The 14,140-nt window shown below is 46.5% G+C and overlaps 1 long non-coding RNA gene across 1 annotated transcript; it reads left to right on the plus strand.

Annotated features, from left to right (window-relative positions):
* The first annotated feature begins 1,580 nt into the window (after positions 1-1,580).
* Positions 1,581-6,027, plus strand: LOC120102430 (uncharacterized). The gene is made up of 3 exons (XR_015687280.1): positions 1,581-1,854; positions 3,938-4,051; positions 4,163-6,027. It is a non-coding gene; the product is annotated as an uncharacterized LOC120102430 (long non-coding RNA).
* Positions 6,028-14,140: the final 8,113 nt, after the last annotated feature.

A 14,140-nucleotide genomic window follows, 5' to 3' on the forward strand; every position in this document is an offset into this window, starting at 1 on the left:
CCCGCGTACATGGGTCCTGTAGCAACCTCTGCCGAAAGCCACGTGGGAGTCCACCCTTAACAGAAGGGCCCTCAGAGGAGGCCCATTTATGAGATGAAACACTGCAAAGTGAGCGCAAATAAACTCCGGTCCTGCGCAAACACACAGACACATTGTTGAGTCGAAGAAAGTAAACACACGCGTCAGAAGGCAGCCTGTGATGAGATGCAAAGTTTGAACTTGAGAATGAGGACCTTGGGACTAGGGTGGAGGGAGACGGCTGAGCATCCCGGGCACCTGCTAATGTTGCTTCATTAATCTGCTGGGCGCAGCGGTATCTGAGCTTTGTGGGAAGTGGTCAGGCTGCTTGTCCATGCTTGTGGCATGGTTTTGCGTCTATGTCACACTTTAATAACAACGGAAAAGTGCAGCTCGGAGTCGGTCTGATCTCTTCCCAGCGCGTATGTGTAGCTGTCTCTACTGCAAGCAATTGAGCCGTCTGTCCGCGATACCTCCTCCCTCCTGTCTCTGTTTGCTAGTGACCATCTGACATGCATAAGAGATCGCTGTCATAATGCAAAGTGGGGGGAGGGGCGCGCATGCCCACTGCCACCCATCCTGTGTGCCCATGGTTTTGATATTTCTGGAGACATCTGTTCATTTGTTTGGCTGTACAAAGTCTGGGGATTCTTCTAGAAAAAACAATTTTAAAATGTGTGTGCACATGTTGTATGTTATGTACATATTTGCACGGGTGTGTGCATGTACTTATGTGTATGCATATGTGTGGAGGCCAGAGGTTGATATCAGCTGTCTTCCTTAATTGCTTTCCGTCTTGGTTTTTGAGTCAGGGTCTCTCATGGGAACTGGAGCTCCCTGGCTCAGCAGATTGGCTGACCTCGGAGCTCCAGGAACCCAGCTGGCCCTGTCCTTCCCAGGGAGTGGCTTTACCCGTCCACCCTAGCACATCCAGCTCTTTATGTAGGTGCCAACGATCTGAAGTCAGGGCTTTAGGCCTGCACAATAGCTCACCAACTAAACCATCCTCCCAGCCTTAAAAGAGCCATTTTTAAGTGAATGAAACTACTCTGGACTTTGTGGTGCTTGTGCTCCCTACAAGAGGGCAAGTATAGACAAGCGAGGTCGCTACAACTGCAAAATTGGGAACTTGCAACAGGCTACCCCCAGGCTGTGAGCGGAGCATCCTGGGCTCTGGGTGACTGGCATTGGGAGAGTGCAATGATGTCCTTGCTCCCTGGGTCTTATTTAGTTTGACACTCTCATGGCTTCCTATGTGGCATTCCCATGTTTGATAAATGGAAAATTGAACAGAAACTTCTTAAAACATTCTATTCCAGGAACTGCTACCATCTGCTTTGTCTGTCGTCTGTCTGTGTTTTTGTTTTCTCACCCTTCACAGAGAGTGTGACCTCAGGCATAACCCTCAACAAAGTCCACCTCCAAACCCAACCAAGTTAGCTTGGCTCCTTAACTTCCTCATGGTGAACCAGGGGCCACCCTGGAGTGCTCTCAAGGGACCAGAATGAGGATCACTTGAGGTGAGAGGAGAATGAGAAGGTTACTTCATCCACACTCGTGTTACTGCTCCTTCGCTATAGGTCTTGAAAACTGGTCAGCACGGCATCTCCACTTGCACACTACCTGGGGCAGAGAAAACATGGACTCCTGGCTAGCCACGTGGGACAGCCACCGAACAGTTTGCATAGCTTTTGTGACACTGCAGATGCACAGCCACTCCTTTTACTTCTGGAAGTTGGACCCCAGGACACAGACCTCCTGTGACAGGACTGCTTAGGCAGCTCTGCTCCAACCGATCAGGAAAGAAGCCTTGAGAACTGGTGTTCAGTTTGCTTGGTTAGTTGGTTAGTTTATTGGTTGTTTGGTTGGTTGTTTGGTTGGTTGGTTGATTGGTTGGTTTTGGTGTTATTACTTTGGATTTCTGGTCACTCCGCTTGCCTCCTGTTTACTCTCTGATATTGAAATATATTTAGGACGCGAGATGAGGGGAGGGGAGGACAAAGAGGCTAATCTTGGAGGAGCTGGTATTGAAAGGAGACGTGAAGGAGTGCTGGAAGGGTGGGCAGTGATTGGCAGCTCACTCACAAAGTGCCCTTCCATGGGCTCCTGAGATGGGCTGCATGGCAGTCCGCCACCTGTATTCAGAGATGTTTAAGAGTCTCCTCCGCCTTCCTAATTGCACTGCTCAGGAGGGAATTCCTTTCCTGAGATGTGACAGAGGCTCAGCAAGCGTGAGGAATAAATACCGGCAAAACAAAGAGGAAAGAGTCTCGCCTGCAGTGCTGGCCTTCACCTTTGCCTGGAGTAAAAGGGGAACGGAAGCCAGGACGACGCAGCCAAGTGTTTCCAAAGTACCGGAGTGAACGTTCTTCCGGTTGGCACTTGGTCCAAGTAATCTTTTTCCCTTCTCTCTCTCTTTCACTCCCCCGCCTCAAGCAGGAGGAACGAAGAGCTCCCTGGACAGTTGCTTCTTCATCCCCGTAGCTCCCCAAACATGGTCAGCAGAGGGGAACCCCAGACCCAGGTCCGTGGTGTGCTGACCAAGATGTGGGCTCCGAGGCTCTGTGTCAAGGACTCTGGGCAAAGGATAAATTCCCAAAGAGCCTGGTGGGACTGACACAGACAGGAAGAAGTGGGAGGAGCACGGTTTCCAGGGCCACAGCGCACCACGCTCACAGGCCCACCATGGCCTCACCCTACAATCAATCATATTGTTTGCAGTGCTGGAGATTATAGCCAGAACTCTGTGCATGTGAGACGCGTGCTCTGTGACTAAACAGCACAACATGTCGCATTTTCTCTCATATGAGAACATAGATTTAATCATATAAACATAATTATATGCATATATATGGCATGCCAGCATGGGGGGTGTGGTATTTGGAAGAGGACTGTCTTAGGGTTTCTATTGCTGTGGTGAAATACCATGACCAAAAAGCAAAGTGGAGAGGAAAGGGTTTATTTGGCTTACACTTCCACATTGCTGTTCATTACTGAAGGAAGTCAGGACAGGAACTCAAACAGGGCAGGAACCTGGAGGCAAGAGCTGATGCAGAGGCCATGGAGGGCACTGCTCACTGACTTGCTCAGCCCAGGGACAGCACCACCCACCATGGCTGGTCCCTCCCCCCTTGAACACTAACTGAGAAAATGCCCTAAAGCTGGAGCTCATGGAGGCATTTCCTCAACTGAGGCTCCTTCCTCTCTGATGACTTCTGATGACTCTAGCTTGGGTCAAGTTGATGCACAAAACCGGCCAACACAAGGACCAACAAGCAGAAGATGAGAGAGAGAGAGAGAGAGAGAGAGAGAGAGAGAGAGAGAGAGAGAGAGGTAATGGTGAAAATATGAGAAAAACACAATGATATATGTGTAGGGGACTTTCATAATTCAACCCATTATCTTGTACACTGACTAAAAAAATTAATTTGAAAAAAATTAAGAGCGTTGACTGCTCTCCCAAAGGATCCAGGTTTAATTCTAAGCACCCACAAGGCAGCTTATAGACACCTGTAACTCCAGCCCCAGGGAATTCAATGCCCCTTTCTGGCCTCCAGAGGGTCCTGTGGAGCACACAAGCTAAACTGTATGACCAGTAAGATGTATCAGAAAATACCGGTTAAATTTTAAGTGGAGCAAATCGAGTATAGGATGAAAACAAGCCTTACGGTTAACCAGTGTGCTGGTGGCATTGGCAGGGAAGCTTCGGTCGGCAGCATCCTCTCCTGAATATAGATGGACTGTGTAAAAGGTTTTAAGATTTACTTTTATGTGTGCGAATGATTTGCAATGCGAGTGTATGCGCACCGTGTGTGCAGTACCGAAAATGGCCATAAGAGAGCGCTAGAACCCCTAGACTGAACTCGGGCCCCCTGGAAGAGCAGTAAGTGCTCCTAACTGCCTAACTTTCTGTCTCCAGCTATATAACCAGTTTTGAAAGAAACAAAGTAGAGAGAGCTGGGCATTTTCTACAGCCGAGTCGAGCCATGGTTCCTGAAGCGGTCGCACAGTGTTTACTGAAGCACAGGACAAGGTGGGTCTGCCCAGGAAGCAGTGAGTTCCGTCTTGTTACCTATTCCTGTTTTCCGACATGGAAACCGTCCCCATGGATGGAAACCATTATACTATCCTCTCTTTTCTCCAGAAACCCTACAGGATCGGCAAAGAAACAAACAAAATCCAAACCCTTGGCTTTGGAGAGTTTCAGCAGTTTAGATAGAAGCTGGTAGTGATGGCGGTGTGGTCCTGCGACCGCCTCAAACACGAGGAAATCACACCTTGAACATGGAAGTTGTGGGATCTGCAGATGACATTTTATTAAAGTTGCTTCTTAAGAGCTGTAAAGCTTAGGCCAGGCCAGAACCACATATTGGGAAGAATAGAAGAGGCACCTAAGACAATACCCATCCCCCGCTTCAGACATGAGAAGACTATGAAGACGCTCCGGGTGATAATGGCTCCCCCTAGTGGTTCAGGGAGGTGAGTCAAAGCAACCAGCTGCCGTCCCGAAAAGACCTTAGACCCTCCCCAGAAGACTCAGAGATTCTCAGAGGCAGCACAGAAGGCCCCAGGACCAACAGGGACAAGGAGCTGACAGGAACCGTCTACTGGATGCCTGACAGAAGAGTGGGAGACAAGGACCCCTCAGCCAGCGCCAGCCTGGAAGCCGCCCCATGCCAGCTTCCTCTGCTGCATCACCTTGGCATTTCTTAAAAACAGTCCTAAGGCAAATGAGGGGAGTTGTGCGTGAGTGAGAGAACTTCTTGCCTTGGTCCAAATGCAGGATCCAATTCTGTTTTCAACAAACGAAAGCCCATTACAGTGATGGCTGAGTGCGGAGTGGGACATTTTATCTGTGGAAGGAAGCCACCGCGGCCTGAGGTCTTGAAAGGTGCAAGCCGTTGTGTATTTATAATATAAACTGGCTTTTATACAGGGTGGAGAAGGAGTTTCTGCCATCCACGCCTCTGGGGACAGATCAATGGGACATCCCACATTCAGAAGGGAGAGCCGGGAAATTAAATGGACGCTGACGTTTTCTTTTAAGAAACACTGTGGTCTGAATCACTTGCTCAATAAAGACCTTTCCCCCTGAAAGGTTACTCCCCAGTGGCTCCATGAGTTGAGGTATTTCATTAAACCTTGAACAATGTGCTCAGACTGGCTTAGTGTCAGAGAGGCAAACTAGTACAGTGCTCGTCACAGGCCTTTCCGTGTGAGTCATACCATAAGCCGCCTTGTGGTACAACCATGTGGATTCCCTCTCCGACTTCTCTTCCACCTTAACAATTTCTGGTTGGACTGGCGACATGGCTCACTGGTGGAGCGTCCTGCCACCAACCCTGCCACTCTAAATTCTAACCCTGAAATCCACACTATGGAAAGACAGGGCTGTGCCTGGGGGTTGTCCTCTCACCGCCACATACAGGCTGTGGCACACACACACACACACACACACACACACACACCACACACACACACACACACACACACACACACATACAACTTAAATAACAAACTCTTTGTTGGGACAGAGCATAATAGTAAAGTCATTAAAGTGCTTATTTTGCAAGATAAAGACCTGAGTTCAATCCCCAGAATCCATTAGAAAAATCAATAAAAGACAAAAATATCAGGAATGACTGTATACACTTGCAATCCCAGCTCTGGATCTCTGAGACTCTCTGAATGACCAACCTAGCTAGCTGTTGTTACGGTTGTCCTCGGACTTCACACATGCACACATGCCAACAGTTGGTTGTTGCTTGCTAATACATCCGAATGTGATGGTAGCAAGAACTATATACCTCGTTATGAACCATAAAAAACAAAATCACTTCCGCCACAGTGGCATCTCTTTAAGCCCAGCTCTTGGGTAGCAGAGGCAGGCAAATCTCTGAGCTTAAGGACAGACCAACCTACGTGGTACATTCCAAGCCAGAGGGGACTGACGATGAACAAGACCTGTGTCAAATAAATAAAATAAAATCATGTATCCTTCCTACCATTAACCCCATGTTTCTGCCCCTCTGCGTGTATGAATTGCTTCAGAGAAAGTCTGCATACATTGTTCTCTTCTTCCTCACTTTATGTTAGCTTTGTCTGGAATATTATGTAGACATTTTAAACATTACAAACCTAAAATGGAATCCTGGGTTTACCCCCTGCCCTGGGACTTGTTACCACATTCTAGCAAGTCTTGTTCACAGAAAACATCCACCAGTCTACCAGTCGCTCAAGGGATACAAAGATGTCATCCCAAGTATTATACTTCCTTATAGCCCACATTTGATCAACAACATGGCTCTTCAAAGCTTTAGATACGTTGGGTTTCACTGTATCTCTTTGTCAGCCTCCTCAGACAACTTTCTCTTCATCTCATTTCAAGAACTCTCTTCAATTAAGTCCGTTGCTTCTCTCATTGACCTGGGCAAGCCCTGTTCTGGCAACAGTAACAAAGACCTTATCCAAGTATCGGCCCTGTCTGATGTCATCCACTGCACTGTCTCTCATAGATCATTGAGAAGGCTCCAAAGCTCCTGTGATCATCCCCCAGTCTCAACTCACATCACCCCTACCTCATATCTGTCTGTAGGGGTCCCACTGGAGACCAGAAGACAGCATCAGATCCCCTGGAACAGAAGTTACAAGTGACTAAACTGTCCAACATGGATGCTAGGAACAAAATCTAAAAGAGCAGCAAACCCTCTTAACTGCTGAGCCATCTCTTTGGTGGTTTGGTTTGGTTTGGTTTGGTTTGGTTTGGTTTGGTTTGGTTTGGTTTTTAATGAATCAAGTCACCTTCCTAAGCTATAAAAGGCTTCAGATAATTTGTTCCTCTGTCAGAATCCTTTCACCCTTGGGTCTCTAGGCTAAATATCAAGATCCCAGCAATTTCCTCTCTGATTTCTCTACTTTAGGTTTCTTTGTTTTCTATCTCAAGTCCTTTCCCTCATTCCATCACTATTATTTATACTAATTATAAAAGTTTCCATTTACATTTCCCATGTCTGTCTCCTTCACAAAAATATAAGCTCTAATTTACATACAAGAGAAAGCATGGCACTTTGTATGCTATGATATTCATGGAAGTGATCATAAGGCTTAGCATTTAAAGCTATGTTAAACACACACGTACATTTATGTTTTGTATATATATGTGTGTTATACATGTGTATATATATTATATACAGACACATACCATATATATATATACATACATACATACATACATACATACATACATACATACATACATACTGGGTACAGGTATATGTAGGTGGGTTAAGAACACTTGCTGCTCTTGCAAAAGATCCAATTTGGTTCCCAGTACCCATGTCCATGCTCACCACAACCTGTAATTCCACCTCCAGGGGATTTGACACCTTCTTTTTGCCTTGGAAGGCATCCATACACACTTGGCATACATTCACCTAACACACACACACACACACACACACAAATAACAAAACAACTAAAACTGTCTGTTGATAGTGTCAGTCAAGATCACACCCCTATGCATTCTATGTGCATGTAAGGGAGAGAGAGAAAGTTCATGTGCATGTAGATGGGTAAATGTGTGGTGTGTGTCTGTGTGTGTATCTTCTGTGTGTGTGTCTGTGTGTCTGTGTGTGTGTCTGTGTATGTGTTTGTGTGTATGTGTTTGTGTGTGTGTCTGTGTGTGTGTGTCTATGTGTGTGTGGTGTGTGTATGTGTCTGTGTGTGTGTGGTGTCTGTGTGTGTCTGTGTGTGTGGTGTGTCTGTGTGTGTGTGGTATGTGTGTCTGTGTGTGTGTGGTGTGTGTGTGTCTGTCTGTGTATCTGTGTTTGTGTCTGTGTGTGTCTATGTATGCGTGTGTTGTGTGTGCTTGTGCGTGTGTGTGTATAAGCTGCACTTAGCTTCACTCCTGTCAAGCAACACAGTCCTATACCCTAGTACTCTCTCCATGTCTAAACCAATCTGGAGAGAACTCTCACCCAGCAATACTGGGTTCTCCACCTGTGAGCCAAGGACAATTCTCAGCCCTAGTCTATCTTTCTGTCACACAAAGGAGGCATTCAAAGCCAGGCCCACCTCACCAAGGAGGAATACTTACTTAGGAAGTAGTGATAGGCTCCATGACAGTAGGAACTAAAAGGGTTTTTTACGTCTGGGGCTATGTTTTCAGTGTTCTGGTCTTCTGAGACAGATTTTTATTTAACCCAGGCTGGCACTGAGCTTCCTATAGGATTCAAGATGACCCAGAGCCTCCAATCCTTCCACCTCCACCCCCTACATGCCTGTACACAGGTCTTTATGAAGCCCATATACTGACCATTTATTTGAATTTTTTACACAACCAGCCCTATTTGGAAATGGTTACTTCAAATGTAGAGCCAGTGCTTGGTGGATTCATGGACATCTTACATTCTATACAAGCCATCTCCTGAGATAAATCTCCAGCCTGCCTGCCTTGTGCCTTTAACACTGATTTCTCCGAGGTACAAAATCTATCCAAAGTGGCTTTCAGACAGCTTCTCACTACCAGTAAAAAGGGACAAGATGTGTTTCCCCAGGTCCTGAATGCTCTAAGTGTCCCAGCAGTTAGCATCACTGGGGAATCAGCCACCCCAACTCTTACCCTGCTTTTAGTCACTACACAATGCTTAATTTTAAGTGTTAGTTTGACTGGACTTCAGCGCCTAGATGCTGAGTCCAAAATCATTCTCTAAGTTTCTATAAAGCACTTTTTTATCTAAATCACTAGGTTCTCAGGAAAGCAAATCACCATCCGTTCATTATGTGAGTGGTGCCTCTCTATTCAGTTGAAGGCACTGACAGCACAGCAGGCTGCCCCGGTGGGTAAAGAACTGTGCAAGCATTGGACCCCTAGGAACCACATTTAAAAGCTGTGTTATAGCATCCTCCTGCAATTCTAGTGCTAGGGAGGTGGAGACAGGCAAACGGATTCCTAGGGTTCACTGTCCAGCCAACATAACCAAGCTGTTGGGTTCCAGGACACTGAGTGTTTTTGTCTAGAAAAACAAGAACAATGTTTACTGAGGCAGTTTCTGAGGCAAGAGGGTGGCAGGGGTTGACCTCTGGCTTCATACACACACGCGCGCGCACGCGCACACACACACACACACACTGACCTCCCCCAATAAGAGGGAATCATATCATCAGGCTGCCTGCTGGTCTAGACAGCATCATCAATTGTTTCTGGGTCTGCAGCCTGGTGCTCAACATCACAGATTCAGAAATTATTAGTTACAGAGAGACAGAGAAACGGAGAGCACCTAGTTTCTATCGCTGACCTATTTCCAATAGAATTCCCAGCTTTAGGGGTGATATGGAGGGAATGGAGAGGTGGCTCGGTGCTTATGTGTCCCCCTGACCTCACAGCACACAGGCTACACAATTAAAAATAAAACTAGGTCTTTGATGTAAAAGAGGCCATAAGGATATAGGCAGACCCCCTAATAAGGTGGAGTCTCTATCCCGGTGGAAGCATTCCCAGAGCGTACGAACAACTGGGAATCAGAGACGTGGGAGGACTCTCTTCTCTGACGAACTTCTTCTCTGTAACTTCAAGACTCACCAAGACATCCTCCACTCCAGCTCAGGCCACAGGTTCTGTGACTGCCATCACAACAGACTGCACAGGCCACGCAATGCTGTGACACACATTGTGTACAGCTATGCAGCCTCTGCCTCTCCACTGACCAGGCTGGTTGACTTTGCCAAGGGTCAAGGACTGTTCGCCAAACCTCCTCATTTCCTTATTTCTCTGATCCTCCAAACCCCTGCTGTAAGCAGATCTGCCACTCACCCTGAGAAGGGCTGTGAGTGACACGCGGGAGTCCAGGACTCTGCTTTGTCACATGGTGAAAGTCTGGAGCTCTCCAGAAGGACTCGGTTTGGGTGGCTCCTGGAGAGATATACCTGTAGCCACAGAGATTCACAAAGCACTCCTGGAGGCCTCTCAGGCTCATGGCAGGCCTTTGCGCTATAACATAATCTTTGAAGGACCAAAAGAATGGGTTGGCTTAGATTCACAAAAGAGGGCTGGCTTTGCTCTGTTTCACCAACAGATTAGGGTTTCAAAGAAATACTAGCAATGTAGGTCGTTGTTTTGTTCTTCTTTAACGAGCTCTGAAGCCTCGCTGAAATCTTATCAGTGCATCACGATTTTAAAACCCCCACCTGTACCTCACTCTCCCTAGAACTCTTTTGAACAGTTGCGCCTTCCCGGTAGTTGTGCCTCCTACGTAGTTGACGAAGAGCGCGCAGGCTGGGCTCTAGTCATCAGAACCCCTGCCAGCCATTGCCGCATCCTTACTGCCTATTCTGGTAGGCGGATTCAAAGCAGACATGAATTCCTAGGGGATCAATTCTACGAACCTGCGATGCGTTCGCATGCAGCCTCTCTCAGACCCTCCAGTTTTCCCACCGTGATCGTCCCAGAGGGAAGGTTTGCTCACTGGGCCCTTTTTAAAAAGGTGTGTGAATCTCAATACTGTGGCCATTGAACAGCACAAATGTGACTGGAAAGAGAACAGGGCAAAAGGAAAAGACTGTGCTTTCCCGTTTGTCAACAGCGGGCTTCTGTGTAGTGCACCCTCTGCATCCAGGTCCGTCTGCTTGCTTCTCTGCTCTGGAAATGAATGCATCAAACCATTGCACCCCAGAAGCTTCCCAAAGGTCAAAGGAGCCAATAAGTAAGGTCTGCAAGCTCCTAGTCTTCTGATACGGCACTCCGCTTTCTTCCATCAACATGACTTTTTGTCCCCAGTAGATGGTTTCTCTGTAAACCAACTAACCAACCCCAGTTCCCACAACGACGAACAGCCCAAGACAGGCTGTATGTTCTCAGACAGAATATGCTCTCACAGCTAACTTCAGGCACTCTTTGGAAGTAATGGAATTATTCCTAATGTCTGACTGTATTTTAGCCAAACTTCAGACTACCTCAGATGTGTAACACTGCACCAACACCCAAAAGACAATGAAGCAAACCCAAGGGAGGCAGACACCAGGATGACTGATAGACAGAACTCAGGACAAGCCTCATATCTAGCTCTCTCTCTTTTCTCCCCTCTCCCCCTCTCCCTCTCTCCCCCTCTCCCCATCTCTCCCTCTTTCCCTCTCTCCCTTTCTTCCCCCTCTTCCCCTCTTCCCCTCTCCCCTTCTCCCCCTTTCTCTCTCTCTCTCTCTACATTTATATATATATATATATATATATATATATATATATAATAAAAAGGCTCAGAGAATGCACAGTGTGGAATCTGCACCCCAACAATACTCCCCTTTCACCCCCCTGGAAAGTTGGGGTAAAAAACCTTTTATCAAATAACTCCCCCAAAAAAACTTGCCCCAGAAGTGTGATATTCCCCCCCAGCCCAATGTCACAATTATCTAGCATGTCGAGCACAATATGTCTTTGAATTCCTTATATTCCCTACCCTTCATCTAATGTGGAATTCTATTAGTTCTATTTTCGTAGGATGAAGTCATAGAGGGTGGAAACTGTGACTTAACTGAGAGGATTGGAACACTGCTATGTCTCAGCCTGGGCTCTGGCACACAGGGACGCATGAATGAAACTCTTCTGCAGGCATCGATCTCTTGCTATGAAAAGGAGATATTGTGTTTCCTCTGCCCAACTGTACTCTCTGTCCACTGCGAAAAGAAGCCTGCCCACGTCTGCTTTGAAAAGTGTGGCGTGCCTTCCCGCTCCTGGTATCAGGGCAGAGAAATCAAGTGCTCACTGAGTGGTGCTCCCATTGTCTAAGTAAATCATCCATCTATCTCAAGAAGCCATGGTTGGAATTGTGGTCTCTAGATATGAGATGGTTGGCTTAACATTAAGTGTTGAGACTGGCAGACTTTCCTGAATGTTTACTTACATGATCAATGGGAACCTCTGAGTCTTCCCATGCAGGCTCATCTTAAAAGCCCTTGGAGGTGGTCCACACGCCACACAAGAGCCCTCCCTGACAACGGAGCCTTATTCTGAAAGGACGCCTTATCTGTGTGCACCCACATTCCCTTCCATTTCCACCCACAGATTCTACATCCTCTGTAAAATTTGAAGTACTCCCTGGTGCCGTGACACAGACCTCAGATTCCACAAGAGCACACAATGCCAGCATCCAACTGTGAACCCCTCATCTGTGTCTAGGGTGTGGCAGACACTAGCATGGGACAGCCATCTTTGGGGGGGAAAGTACTACAAAGGTTTTCTTTATTGTTTGAGAATTTTACACTTTCACATACTGTGTTTTGATGAAGTCCATCCCCCGCTTAGGATGGTTTACCTCTTTAGAGTAGGTAGGGCCTGGGAGAAGGGAGCCCAAAAATAAGGTAGTCTAAAGTCTCATCCACAGCCAACTTTATTCATGGCATCAGGCGGTTTATACCCTTAGGGTTAAGAAAGGTCACCTGAGTGAAGTCCTCATGAGTTCAATCTGTATATAATCACAAAGACAAGCTGCACGTGGCAAAACCGTGCATTGCCATAGAGGCGTATAGGCAAATAATAACCAACTATAAGGGATAATCTGAAGTAAACTCACCCCCATCTGCTACACCTGGGTGGGGCATCAAAGCCCATTCCAAGAACAACTGTCTCTTGTCTTGAGTTTTCTCACAAGCATTCGAAATTCCCCTGTATGACTCCACTCTTGGACCGTGTTCCAGCACATGATGATTGCACAGGGTAGTCACCTTGGTTCTGCCCATTCCGTTTCCGGTATTACAAAAGAGTTGACTCTCAAGTATCAGCGCCTTGGTATCGCAAGGCCTTGAACTCTCAAGTTAGGGATGTGTGGAAAACGCTTCTCCTCCCCCTCCTCCCCCTCCCCCCTCCCCCTCCTCCTCCAAGGCCTCTCCCCCAGAATGCTAAGACCAAATCTGCTCCTAACTTGGGTTTCAGGAGCTGGAGAGATGGCTCAAAATGTAAGAGCACTTGTGACTCTTGCAGAAGACCTGGGTTCAATTTCCAGTGCCCTCATGGTGCCTCACAAAAAAAAAAAAATGAGTAACTCCAGTTCCAGGTGATATGATGACCTCTCTGACCCTCACAGACACCACACACATTTGGTGCATATATAGACATTCAATCAAAATACCCATATCAATAGTAATAATAATAATAGTGATAATAATAATAATAATAATATAATGTGGAAATTTGAGGAAGCACAGGGACTGCTCCTACACACTAGTGTTACCATTGTTGATGAAAAGTCATTTTTACAGATCTATTTTATGTTTAGCTATGTATATGTGTCTGCATGGGTGGATAGTATGTTTTTGAGGGTTGGTTTCCTCAGAGACCAGGGCATTGGATCTCCTGAAGCTGTGCGCTGCCCAGCATGTGTGCTAGGAACTGAACAGGGATCCTCAACATAGACTCTCAACTATCAAGCTGTCTCTCCAGCCCCAGAAAGACATGTTGATACCTCACTTGAGTGTCAATTTTTAGTGTTTATGTAGAGAGACATAGACCCAGACAGTTACCTTCCTATCACAAGCAGGAAAAAAAAAGTTTATTTGGGGAGAGAGTGGTTTTTCTTCAGTTAAGAATCAATAGCAGACTTATTCCACTTTCTAGTGGAAGGGAAATATTAAAACTCCTCCACAATTTTTCCCACCACTATGTAATACCTAACACTTATGCTAGCATGGTGATCTGGAGGCCCAATTCAAAACGCAGTGTGCCAACTCCTTAAACAGTTTGTTTAATTGCTGGGCGGTGGTCGTGCATGCCTTTAACCCCAACACTTGAGAGGTAGCAGCAGGCAAATCTCTCTGAGTTCAAGGCCAGTCTAGTCTACAGAGTGAGTTCCAGGACAACTAGAGCTACTCGGGAAAACCCTGTCTTAGAAAACAAACAAAAATAATAACAAAAAAAGTGTTTTTAATTGGAAAATATTCATACAATATAGTTTCATCATGTTTCCCTCCCCCAATTTCTTACAGATCCTCCCCATGTCCCTACCTACTCAACTTTCTGCTCGCGCTTTATCTACTCATCCACCTACCCATCCATCCATCCATCTACCCATCTCTCTAACAAAAGCAAAACCAAGAAACACACACACACACACTCCTCATGGTTTTCTAAAGAGAGAGA

This window comes from Rattus norvegicus, chromosome 4, assembly GCF_021556685.1.
Source record: "Rattus norvegicus strain SHRSP/BbbUtx chromosome 4, alternate assembly SHRSP_T2T, whole genome shotgun sequence".
NCBI classification, from domain to species: Eukaryota; Metazoa; Chordata; class Mammalia; order Rodentia; family Muridae; genus Rattus; species Rattus norvegicus.